A 13,721-nucleotide genomic window follows, 5' to 3' on the forward strand; every position below is an offset into this window, starting at 1 on the left:
TACAAAGATTATATTCCAAAGATGAAAATACAATGTGTTTTATTTAAAAATGAAAGTTAAGGTTCGTGCAGGGAAAGCTGACCTACCCTTCCTTAGTGTGACGCTGGGTGCAGCAGCATCCAGCAGGGTCTGAGCCCCAGTCAGCCAGATGAGCCAGTCTCAGAAAGCGGAACTGACTAATCTGAGTTGTCTGGGATGAGCTAGGCATGAGTGAGATCATTCCCCGTGTAAACAGTGTGAAAAGTAAATGAAGCTGATAAGGAGCAGTTTTTTTCATTGTTGTTGTTTTTCTTGATTCTGTGTGGGAGTGAATAACAATACAGGTGAGGATTTTAAATAGCAAAGCAGAATCAAACAATGGCAACGTGTGGCCCTGGATGTTCAGTCATGATGAGACACTGAAGGTTCTGTTCTGGGGTTTTTTGTGTGCTTGTACAGAACCACATTTAGAAGGTTTAGTTTCCTGTAAGTGCTCAGCACTTAAAAACAACCAGCCTCACTGGAGAACTGGGACCACGATCTTTATCTTCTGACCATGTGCTTTTAGAGCCATTTCCACTTGAGAGGCAACTGTTTTCCTTCCACCTCCTCACAGAGCCATCTTTCCTACCTCAGACATTTTCACCAGGACTGTATAGGGCAGAAATTAACCCAAACCCCAACAGTGAAGGTGGGGAGATCCTGCCCAACATGCAGATTGTTTGCACATCCTTGCAGTATGGTGGAATCAACCAACACCCTGGTACAGTGTGTGCGTGATGTGGTTGAGGAGTAGATGGTTGCTGATTTTCAACTGCCTACCTCTGTTCTGTGCATGGCCTTGTGTTAGTTTCAGGCATAATAACATCATGATATCATAATGATACATCGTGCTCTGATGACACCATCACATGGAGTAAGCCACAGCAATCTGATCTCATTCTGCAAACGTGGAGATGAGCATTACTGCTTCACAGGACAAGTGGGTGGCAGGTAGATGGAGCTGGCACTACCTATATTGTCAGCCCTGGGTGGGAACGTGACCTGCTGGGTTAAATTAGGTGGCTGGGAGCTTAACACCTCAGCTCTAAATCAGCCTCAGTGGTTGTGGGTGAGTCACCAAACCTATGTGCATTCACTTCTTCCATCTGTGAAATGGTGGCAATAATATTTCCTCACCTGATGGGGGAGGGAAGGGAGCGTGTGTACAAGAATGAATAAATGTTTACAAAGCACCTTGTGAGCATTGTACAAGCTCTGGCTGTGCTGAGGAGGAACCCGTGTCGTTTCCTCTGCTCCGAGTTGCACCATACTGTGAGCACATTGTGAGGTGTAAACACTCCCCTCAGAGTCAACAGTTTCAAATGAGAGCAAATTAGATAATTTCTCAGGAGAGAAACAGAGTGAAGACTTCATGTGTTACCAGCAATTTCAATAAATTCCATTCAAGAAAAAGCAAAGTAACTTTTTAAAGGAAAATAATAAAGTAGAAAAACAAATGAGCTGTGACAGGTATTTCTTTTTTAATGGTACCGTGATCTTAGATTTCACTTCCCAAATAGTAAACAGAACAGAGAAGTGAATCCCCTAGAAATAAAAGTGAAGTTAATAACGGGATGCCTTTAGCTCTTACCACATCCTGTATATGCTGATCGCTCTATTTGTAGCTGGCAGGAGCCCTTCTAGACTTTTCTTTACCATGTTAATTCTTTGCTGAGTCAAACCATGTTGTATAAACAGTTGGGAAAAAGCCTTCCTGCATCTCCCCTCTGGCACTGCAGTGCCCTGCGCGCTGTCCTGCACTGGCACTCGCCTTCCTTCCCACGCACCCCGGTGCCTGTGCCCACATTGCTGCCCTTCTGCCCTCCCACTGGTACAGACCCACACTCCCCATGGCTGGCAAAAACTCAGTGAGCACTTGCAGTGAATGAGCACTCACACAGCCCTACCCACCCTTTTTCTTCTGCAGTTTCAGGTGCTCACATGCAGATGCATGATGGCCACTCAGTAACTTGTTCATATGTTCACTAGCACTTATTCTCATGCATGTACACGAGTCCTTAACCCAGCACAAACACACACACATGCAAATATGCACACTCTTCTAAGTCTAATACATGCACTCTCACCAGTGCATACATACACCAAAACACTTATTTTTTACTTTTTCTGATACTACAGAGAGCATCTGCAGAAGAATCTGGACAGGCTGGATTGATGGGCCAAGGCCAGTGGTATGAGGCTCAATAAGGTGAAGTGCTGGGTCCTGCACTTTGGTCAAACAACCCCATGTAGCACTACAGGCTTAGGGAAGAGTGGCTTTAAAGCTGCCCAGCAGAAAAGAATGCAGGGGTGCTGATCAACAGTGGCTGAACATGATCCAGCAGTGTGCTCAGGTGGCCAAGAAGGCCAGTGACATCCTGGCCTGTATCAGCAATAGTGTGGCCAGCCAGACCAGGGCAGTCAGTGATTGTTCCCCTGTACTCAGCACTAGTGAGGCTGCACCTTGAGTACTGTGTCCAGTTCTGGGCCCCTCACTACAAAAAGTGCATTGAAGTGATGGAGCAGATCCAGGGAAGGGCAACAGAGCTGGTGAAGGGTCTAGAGAGTAAGTCATATGAGGAGCAGCTGAGGAAGCTGGCAGTGTTTAGCCTGGAGAAAAGGAAGTTCAGGGGAGACATTACTTCTCTCTACAACTACCTGAAAGGAGGTAGTAGCAAGGTGGGGATCAGCCACTTCTCCCAGGCAACTTGTGACAGGAGGAGAGGAAACGGCCTCAAGCTCAAGGGGAGTTTCAGGCTGAACATCAGGAAGAATTTCTTCACTGAAAGGGTTGTAAAGCATTGGAACAGGCTGCCCAGGGAGGTGCTGCAGTCAGCATCCCTGGAAGCATTCAATAAATGACTGGATCTGGCACTTAATGCTGTGACTTAGTTGACATGGTGGTGTTTGCTCAAAGATCGGACTCAATAATCTTGAAGATCTTTTCCAACCTTAATGATTCTGTGATTCTGTGAAAAGTATGCACTTCACAAATGCAAGCTTGTCATAACAGTAAACAGCTCATCTAGGAGGCAGATCTAACCCCCTCGATAGCATTGTCATTACAATAGCCCTTCTTCCTGGGATGAGTTTCATGGCTAAGGGTTCAATTGCTTCAGGAAATATGGTGTAGACTGGCATATTAATTCACCAGCACAGATATTTTTGTTGGCCTGATTTAGGCTGGACACTTATCTTTTGGTGCATTACTGGATTTTGCTGCTGCTGCTTTTCATTCTGCTTATACTGTTGGAGGTGACCATAGGACCCTCCCTTCATCAGCAGACTTGCTCTTTTGAACAGTTTCACTAAAAAAGCCTTTACCATCCACCACCCCATACCTGCTCCTCAGTGGATCTTCAGCATTTCAGTGACACTTAGAAATTCTGGTTTGCATTTTGAAACAGCTGTACTTGCAACAGACACTGTCATATCCACTACAGCTTGAATCTGTAGGGGTTTTATCCATCAATGATATTAGACGTAACAGACTGGTTGTCATGGTTTAAGCAGGCCCAAAATCCAATTCTGATTCCTAGCCCCCCACCCACATCTCAACCCCATGTGAGATGGGTTTTCCAGACAAAAACATGAGACTCAATATGGGGGAAGGAATATATTACAAAGACTATACACATAAATAAATACTATAATACACTGTATACAATCTTAACTCTATATCTATCTCTACCATGACAATAATATTTACAATGGGTCAAATCTCTTCTCTCTCCAAATAAAAGTCCAGGAGAGAAGAAGAAGAAAAGACCCCTTCCAGTCTGTCAGCAGCAGATCTTTCTCTCTCTCTAGGCAGTAGGCTTTCTGTGTCTTCTCTTCTAGGCAGCAGTAGTAGTTGCTGGCTCTCTGCCAGCACACACGAGGGAGGTCTTCCAAGCCTCTCTCGGCCCCCGTCTTCAAACAGGGGGTCTTTCCATGGGCTGCGTAACCCCAGACACGGCCGCTACACCATGGTCATATCACGAAGCACCGGGGTCTTCGTGACGGTCTGGTATCCTCAGGGGAAATCAAGCCCCTGTGCAGAGCTCCCATGCTCTGCCTCAAAGATGGCTGCCAGCTTCTCTAAAGCCGGAGCAGGGGGGGCCAAGGTCACCCCCCACACACACACATTCCTTCGGCCGTCCTGGCTTAGCTCTCAGGAGGCCATGAGCTTCCTAGCTCCTCTCAGCAGTGCATACTGCACTTTAGGACTCTTCTCAGTCCACCACCCCCTCCTCTTTCTCGGAGGGGTCTCTAGCGAGTTTGGGGGTTTTGGTTTATCCAGTTCTTACCCCGCGAAACTCTGTTCCTGCTGCTGGCTTGGTTCTCTTGTCCTGTTGCTGCTTTTCCTTCTCCTCAGACACCTCTGTGTCTGCCTTAGCTGCATACCGGCTTGTGTTGCTCCTTTTGGTCCTTATCAGTTGGCTCTTTGCCACTGCTCTTCGGACGCTGCTGTCTCCGCTGCTGCTCCGTCGCTGCTCCCAGCGTCTCCCACTTCTACTTACAGGGAAGAAACTCCCCCAGCTCCTAGCTACAGGCACTCAGTCCAGCTAACACTGTTCCAAGTCCCTGCAGCCCCCCAACTGGGGGCTGGGGGGGCAGAGGCCCCCAAGGGGCCGGAGCCCCTTCTCCTCGTGGCCTCTACAACATGGCCACTTCTTCTTCTCCCACAAGTACTACTGCTTCTCTTCCGATCTCCAGAGATATGTTTATATTTTGCAGGAGCATTGATTGGTCAAGCCCCAAGGGTCACCACCCCCTGGGGGTTACCACTTTTCTTAGTTTCAGGGGGAAAACCTGGCTCAAACCACTACACTGGTCATCTTTGAGCCATGCATCTTGAACGCACCTGAACTTCGGAGGAGCTGCACAAGTCTACCCAGCATCCTGGCATTGTACTGGTGGGTCAATCAACTGCAAACTTCAGTAAAAATTAGTGGGCATGATTTCCCAGCTGGATATACATAAACTGAAAGGCTGGGAACTTTGGAGTCAGAAGACTTTTAAAAAATTATTTTAATATATCTAACAATGCTTACTCTGTAGGCCTGGAGATAGCAATTGTCCATCCAAAGATAAACTAAGCAGCACAAGTTGTGCACGTGCTGTTATTGCAGCAAAGCCTCAGCTAGAAGGACACTTTGATGGAAAAATTTATTTCCAGGTAATTTCAGTTATCTCTGCTGGGCTGGCAAGGGAGAATGGCAGACACAGAGACACCAGTTACTGCAGAATTACATGTGTAGATACTTGTTCACTAAGAAGTGCCTATACCATTGGCTGAACTCTCATTTCACACAGGGCATCAAGCAACCACTGAAGGGGAAGAGTTCCTGTTGCTAGGAGTTACTGCTGGACCTATTATCCAATTGGACCGGCCACATGCAGGAGACCTGAAAAAGAAAATTTGATCTGTTTTTCTCCTTGACCACTTGAAGGTGGTCCCAAACTTCTGATTAAGCTCTAGTTACTTGCCAAATAACACCTCCCTTGCAGAACTGTGGGCTGGGATACTGGCATTTTCCAAGTGGCACTAGAGGGCCCATGTCCTCACATTTCCAGGAGAGCTAATCCCAGATGTTTGAGAATCGGGTTCCAAAATAATGTCAGTCACCTAAAGAACATAATTAAAAAAAAAAAAAAAACAACGAAACAAAAAAACCCAATAATGTTGAATTCTGTATGTTTGCTTTTGACTCTAGTCTTTGACTCACACTCCAGAGTTTTCATGTTTTTCTCTGCACTAGGTAGCAGGAACAGAATGCTTTTCTTAGCTGAAAAATTAGATTCTCTTACAGCCACATGATGTATGGAGCAGAGCTTTATAGAACAAAAAGAGCAGTAAAGTAGGAGAAGTAGCCTTCCTCTTCCTCCCCAGTAGCCCGCAATCAATGTCTCTCATGTGTCTGCAAGACCTTTTATCCCCTTACAGAAAGCAAATGATTTCTAAGGAAGAAGCATCCTGCTATTGATTCCCAAGGCTGCCTGGGTTTGGCAACACTGAGGTAACTGTGCTGTGGAACAGGGCATCATGTCATCCCATCAGCACTCACTACCTGTACTATACAGCAGCCCAGACACCAGCCCCAGTGTGTCTGCTCTTGTGAGGAGCATGATTAGCTCTTCTTTGATGACAGTAAGTCCAGGCTTTGCTTTTGGTTCTCAGCCAAAACTCTACCTTTCCATGAAGCCAGGCTCCTAGCACAGCACTGGCGGCTGGGAGCACCCAGAAATGCTGATTGAAATAGTGACAGGCATCATTCAGCAAACGATTTCCCCTCCCTGGTCATCCACAGAGCATGTGGCAAAGCTCCTACCTCTCTGGGTCAGTCACCTGTATATGCATTGCACTTCTCCCTTTCTAGTTTCTCCACAAAGGTTTGTGTATGCAGGAAAAATTGGAAACTCAGAAGGCATCTGTCCCCTCCCAGCCTGGCTGCCTTCCCGCACAGAGAGGACAGATGCCTTTGCTTTATGTCACCTCTCAGCCTCTGGTCCCCAAACTCCAGTCTCAGAATCGGTGTGGTTCTTTACTGACTTCATAAAAATAAACAAAGGCCTGGTAGCATTTAGGTCTACTAGTAAATTATTTACACACACAACCTCCTTCTGTTTCTTATTGCACGGGTCTTGGTGTCACCACACCCTGCCAGGGACCATGTTTGTCCCTGGAATGTGGTCCCCACTCCATGACAGCCAGACACTGATGTAAGCAGGCTTTCAGTGTACAGGCTGTGCTTCGCCAGCTGCTGCCCAGGGCTGGACATTGCCCACAAGGCAGTTGAATCCAGCCTCTGCAAAAGTGGGTGTCAGCAAACCCAGCCTGAACGAGTACACTGCTATGGGTGGTTTGGCACGCAGAGGCGACTGAGTTCAGGCCAGGTATGAGCCTCAGTAGACCTCACCCAGCAGGGAACAGTACTGAGAGGCAGCCCAGTGGCAAAGCAGTAACTTCCCTTTCAACTATCTTTAAAAGCACCTTTACATCTTTTTTTTCAACTTGCAAAGTACAAATAAACTGAAAGCATCAGCCAGTTGTTACTTAAGGGAACTATTGTTTTGTAGACCTCTGCAGCCCTAGTGCAAATGAAATATTATACTCCTCAACCTCCCTTCATGGAAAAAGTCCCCCATTCAGCTCTGCCTTTGATCCTGTTTCTATTCTTCTGTGCTGCCATTAGTGGACTCTTGTTCTTGACTCAGTACGGTCCATCTTACAGTGTTTCTTTAGGTCCTGCTTCACAGTGGGCAAGCGGACATGGACTGTGATGTGTGCCCAGGTTACACGATGATATGTTTTTCATGCTGACCCCCAGAGCAGGTCTTTTACATGCAATGCTTGAACAGTCATTGCCTATGTCCACTGCTGACATTGCCTATGTCCACAAGCCAACTTCTAATTCAGAGCAAGAGGCTTGCCCAATTTCTTCCGAAACAACTTGCTTTGGCATCTGTGTGCGCTGAACTTTCTCTGTCATGGTGGTTTGGCTTCCAAGTTTAGTTAGAATCTTCTGGAGTCCCTTCCCGTCCTGCCAAGTCTTGGTTGCAATTATAATACATGGTTCTCTGTTGGCAGCAAATGCTGTTGCCTTGTTATCCCTCTTCCCCCTTTATTGATTTTCGGAATGGTATTCAGAGGGCCACTTTCATCTCTGACAGGCATGGCCCCACTACCACCTTCCACCCCCGTAAGCTTTTCTTCCCCGTTTGGAACACTGGCCTTTTACTTTTAATGGATTTTTCCTCCTGTCTATTAGCTCTGACTCAATATTCAATCCATGACAGGACTTTTCATCCCATGGCTGCCAAGTTTGTTTCATTCTTGGAAAGGCCATTATCAAAAAACCTTTTGAAAGCATAAATTACTATGGTCCTACTTGTTCCTGATGAACTTCTTCAGGACTCACAGAAGTCAACTGACTAGTGAGTCTAGTGCTCTACCAGAGTACCCTCCACTGGGTGCTGGTCCACCAGTGCATCTGGCATGGTCCCTGTTTTTCTAGAAGTCTCATGCTATGCCCTGTCTTGCCTTTTTTTAAAAGGCAGCTGCTCCCTGGGGCAGAGCAGGAAGAAGGACACTGGGGTTCTGCCTTTCGCACTGTGGGGAGCAGCAGCAGGGCTGGTCATGGACATGACAGGTGCTGACTCCAAGACTGTGTCAAAATGCCTTGTGTTTTCTTGGATAAACCCTTGAGTCCAGGCATCACGCAGAGCAATGCCCCGTCACTGGTCCCAGCAGCTGGCTGTTAGGATGCTACTCTGGGTACCATCATCCATCCCTGCGTGCTGTACAGGGTCATACAGAGCAGAGGCCAGCAGGAAACACCTTGGACTGGTGCAGGGCTGCCCAGGTCTTCCTGGGGAAAGCAGAGTGCTGCAGCCAAAATGCTTGTTCACCATGCCCCAGGGAATGCCATGTGGCAAAGCCATCCAAAAGCCTCCAGAGCAGCATCCCTGATCGTCCCTCACCATCAGCTGAGCCTCGCCCTTCTCCTTTGATGATGAGTGCTGGTAGCACCCCCTCACCATGCAGCATGGCCCGACCACAGCCCAACCCCACAGACATCTTCCCAGGATGAGGACAACCCAGTTTAACTTTCCTGTGGCCAAGTGTGCCACCTAAACTAGGGTGTTCTCATCCAGAGAGCTGGTGGGCACTGCCAGGCCATCCTGTCCTTTGTCTTTTGCTGCTTTCCCCTGAAATAACAGTGAAATAATGCGTCTCAAGAGACACATCCAGAAGTCAGCCATAGACCAGGTGGTTCAGAAGTGGAGGGGCTGTGGTGAGCCTAGGATCAAGGGGTGGGTGCAATTGCCTGAGATAAGTGCCGTGTCCAGCACATTTGGATCTGGGTCTCAGTCTAGCAGTAGTTTAGTTTCCCAATTTACCTATGAAGTGCTTCAAAGGGCACTGAAAGAGTCTGCAAAGGCCAGCAGGAGCATGAGCAACTGCTGAAGCCTGCAGGGAGGATCCCAGGCTGCCAGGGCAGGCAGCAGTGGGAATTTTATCGCTGATTCCCCCAGGAGCAGAGTTAGGCGATCACACAAAGCTTTCCCAATACAAGTTCAAATGTATGAATTTACCATATCTAACGCCTCCCTGAAATCCAAACAGACTCAATTACACTCTCTTTCTGTAATGAATCAGTAATTATATTGAAGAACACTATTATTTGTTTGGCATGACCTATATAAACCCAACTTGAGGAGTGCATAGTTGGTGTGGTGCCAGTGCTCTGTGCCCTGCGTATTATTGCCTTATAAACACAACCATTGTTTGAATTTCAGATCAAAACAAACCGAGCCATGTCACTTGTCAGTTATTAGATATCTTTTTCCCAAATGCTCACCCAGGCTGTATTACAATAACAATAATTATTATTACATACTTCCTTATTATATGTTTATGCCGAGGTAGCACATTTGCCTTTTTCCCACACATTAGTTGCTTCTCCTGACTCTTATGATTCACTCCTGCCTATTTCCCAATGTCCATGAGCTCTTTCTGCATTCCCGGCTGCATTTTGTCAAGACCTGCAGATTGGCACAGCGATTCATGGTGCTGTATTGCACCAGTCTGCAAAGGGTTGCAACCAGCACAGGGGCTTCACTCTTCAAGGGAATATGCAAACAAAAGAAAGATGTGGACCCTGCCCCTAGGTGCTTTATAAATATTTAACTTGGTCTGATAATGTGATAAAGACTGATAAAATGATTTGGACAGACTAAAACCCAGCCCTGCTTGGGCAGGGTTGGAAATGGACCCTCTGTGGGACACAGGGGGGGAAGGGGACAAGCTAGAGCACAATGATGATTCTTTCAACAGACATGGCCACAGCTGGGAATAGGACTCACCTTACCCAACTTGGGACATCCAAAATGTACTTGTCAAGTCGTCAACATGTTGCTGACCTGCCTTTATAGTCACAGAAGAGAAGCAGTGCTTGGCTGTCGGGTGAGTCAGCCCTTGTCAAGATAAACTTCAAGATATGTGAGATGAATCATACACAAGAGGTGCCTATTTGTCTCCATTGACTATGCAGGAAGCCTGTCCAACTAATTAGGTTTAGATACCTAGCTTTTAGGCACCTAAAATCAGATGAGAGGAATCCCATCCTCACAGACGTTCTTCGTTACCGGCTTGACAAAGGAGGCAGTGGGAGAGGCTCCCTTGGAATTTCCTACCAGATTTGGACCTAACCAAACTCCTCCATCCTCTGTGCATGGAAATCTGGAAAGCCTCGCCTCCCTGTCCTCCCCACGGAGCTTCTACAGGCATGGAGTGCTCCAACCATGCCCAGCTGGCAGAGATGAAAGCATGTTCCCTGCTGAGGACTGAATGAGGCAATGGTCTTGTGGGAAAAGATATAATAGTGGAGCTGAAGACTGTACTATAATGTATTCAGAGCAGGCAGGAGGAACACAAAAAAAGAAAAAGAGATGACCTTGGCTGCCTGGTGCTAAAGATGTGTTTTGATGGAACAGGATAGGTGGGAAAGCAAGCTGCCTCCCTAATGCAAATACCTCATGGAGCTGTAAAATGTGTGGAGTGCAACCCATGTGTTTGGAAACAAGGTTATGACAAGTTCCACCATGAAGGGCCAAACCGGTATTTTTCAGAGAGTTACAACTAAGCCTGTTGGAGGTTAAGCAGCCACCAGCCCTGCAAGCAGCACCTTCTGACACCAGCACTTCATGTCAGATAAATGTCATGACCCGAGAGGATCCTGAGCAGTTTTAAGACTTCCTCATTTAAAAAACAAACAAACAAACAAACAAAATGGTGAAAGCACTTAGTCCTAGCACATTTTTTTGATGAAAAAATCATGGAAACATCCCACCGGTTGATGTCTGCTGAATAAATCAGCAGCCAGGGCTGCTCTGGCTGGAAATAGGCAGAGGCCAACAGAAATCACTGTGCCGCATTATTGCCCTGTTGTGTATGGGGTTGGGACTGTAGAAGCAGGATTTGAAAAAAATGTGGAATTTGTCCTGGTTTCTGAGACCTGTGCTTTCCATGTCCCTGATCATTTGTTACATGCATTAACTACCCTGTTGATACACGGGCAATAGCTGTTTTGATGTGCAGCAGGTGTCACTTGCTCCTTTTTTTCTGGAAACTGCCAACAGCTTCTTTAAAGCTTCTGGCACTTCCCTTAACCTGAACAACAATGTATTTAGGTGAGAGATATTTGATTTTTCTCTGCCGCGGCAGACGTGCAGATTAGGCCAGGTTAAGGGCACCTATTTGAAGATATGCCCTTGCTGTACACCATAATCAGCTCCTGAGGTTGGGCCCACCAGGGATGCTGGGGACCCCGGGACCCCTACGTGCTCAGCTGAGACTTGGAGAAAAAGGGGGTGCTGGCACCTGGCTGTGCAGGTTGTCCCATGTGTGTGGACTCTCTGCAGGGAGGGGGATGGGGTGCTGCTTTGGGGACCTGCAGTGGGATAGCACACCACTCTCCACAACAGCTGCTTCGCAGATCTGCTCCACCAGTGATGATAAACACATCTTGCTCCACACCTTATCTTGCTGTAGCCGGCTGGGCACTTTCTCAGCTCCCATTACCACACTGGCAGGACTGAAAATCCCTTCTCTAGCTTCATGCAGTTGCAGCATGTTCAGGGAGGAGATCAGAAGAGACTTGCTCCTTGCCCTAGAGGGTTTGTAACTTCACTGAGAACAGGTAAACCCCTAAGAAGAGGGAGGTTTCTCTGCAGGAGGTGGTAGGTGCCAGCAACAAATGAGCAGCAGGGAGATCTGCAGCACTGCGAGAGGAGCTGCTGTGCCCTGTGTCCAGACAGGGTGTGCAGACCCCAGGCAGGGTGGTGGGTGCCCTGCCAAGGAGCTGGGGTACAGTAATAGCCCCACACCCTGCTCCCACCCCTCACACAGGCTGCATGTGTTTGGGTGCAGCTGGACGGATTCCAGGATGTGGCTGGGCCAGTCGCCTGAGCAATCATGACAAACAGCTAAACACTAGCATGGACTTGCTGTCCTGCTATGTGGAAATATATTAATTGCATTAGTATTTCCACTGGAAATTATAACTTAGATCCATTAACTTCAGCCAATTTCCTTACCCTGCGTCTGCTAAAAGGACACCTCTGCTTTTCCACTGCAGTGTCTTGTCAGTGCCACCAGCGCTAAATTTGTAGCAGGCTAGTCACATCCATGTGACACTTTCAGAAGAGGTCACAGATTACTTCCACCTCCTGTCTCCACTTCCCCTCACTTCCCCCAGAGGTAGCCCAGCACCTGAGCTACTGAGAAACAGAAACCCGTCTTTATGAACAACCAAATCAGATCCCGAATCCCATTATTAATTAGTAAAGATGTCTTGTAATTTAGATCACCTTGGATGGTCTTTAGGTCATTCACAGGTGTAAAGTCAGGAGGATTAAGGGCATATAATATTTGTCTGGCACCACTGCTACCAATTCCAGCAAAAATAATGGAGCTGAATTCTTGGGTTTCCTGCTACCACAAAGTACACACATGCACACACTCTCTATTTTACAAATGTTTACATACCGGAGCTGCCAGGAATCTCACGCCCGTTGCTTCCCACCAACTTAACACACTTTCCTGTATCTCTGTGAATTTGTTTTCTCACCGAGCAGCTGGTAATATCCCTTTCGCTTGGGAGCAGGCAGAGGCTGGGCTTCCTCGGGTGCCAGAAAAGCCTGGCAGAGGGCGCACCTACAAGCTGTGGTTTCCATCCCAAGCCATTTACAACTCCCAGTGGCTACCCAGAGATGTTCGTTCCATGGAAGAAATGCAAAGCCAAAATAAAAGGAAGTATTAAAAAGTTACAGACAGGTGAGAAATGGCCACGCTGACATCCGCCTACTCCTCCTGTAAGGCCGCAGCGTCTGAGGTGGTGCCTGGAACAGAGGAAACATCTACACCGCTTGCAAAGACCAGCAAAAACGCACTTCCACACCTCCACCTCCAGGGGCACAGCCAACAAAAATAGCATCGGACACAAAAGATATGAATAGAATAGTGACTGCAGAAAGCCTCGACTCATTTTACACCCTCAGCAAAATTAAAGGCAAGGAGGTTTGTCCTTCCTCTGTCCTCAGCCTCTGTACACCGGAGCACCAAAACAAAAAGGACATGTCTATTTACCTGAAGATTCCCATGTGAGCAAGGGAGTGAAATGCCCAGCTCGTGTGAAACTCACAGGGGAAAACCTTGCTCATGACGAAAGCACTTCCTTTCCTACCTTGAAACTTTGGGAACTGAGCGGTAGGAGGGGGAACAAACTAAACCACCCCACCCCCGCCTTGTTTTCAACAATTCAGACTTTTTTGTACTCATGTTCTTGCTCAGTAACTCTGACGCAAGCAGACTTGCAGACTTTCTACTGCCAAATGGCTCCAGATGAAGTGCAGGTGCCTTAAGATAGCAACCTTCTTCTGTTGCTATGGGAGCTGTACCATCATCAAGTATATTTGTGACAAAGCTGGCACTTGGATTCAGGTTATACTTGATGCTCAAAGTAACCTCTTAGTACCCTGATGGGGAGTGAAACTGGGCAGACAGTGCAGCCACCCCATGAGACTGTTCTCCAGCCTTTAGCAGATGCCAGCATGTGAAACAGTGCCCAGGGGCTCAAGGACGAGACAGTGCTGATTTGTACTTCCCAGTGCTTTTCTCCTGGCTGTCCCAAACAATCTGACATTGCACAGCT

General features: G+C 47.4%; 1 long non-coding RNA gene across 1 annotated transcript; it reads right to left on the bottom strand.

The window, feature by feature from the left end:
- Positions 1 to 4,838: 4,838 nt before the first annotated feature.
- On the bottom strand, positions 4,839 to 13,129 carry LOC113980915. Its single transcript, XR_003538250.1, has 3 exons — positions 12,557 to 13,129; positions 5,490 to 5,632; positions 4,839 to 5,411 (listed from the first exon to the last, which is right to left on the bottom strand). It is a non-coding gene; the product is annotated as an uncharacterized LOC113980915 (long non-coding RNA).
- Between the last annotated feature and the right edge of the window lie 592 nt (positions 13,130 to 13,721).

The sequence above is a fragment of the Neopelma chrysocephalum genome, unplaced genomic scaffold, assembly GCF_003984885.1.
Source record: "Neopelma chrysocephalum unplaced genomic scaffold, ASM398488v2 Primary Assembly neopelma1_24, whole genome shotgun sequence".
NCBI classification, from domain to species: Eukaryota; Metazoa; Chordata; class Aves; order Passeriformes; family Pipridae; genus Neopelma; species Neopelma chrysocephalum.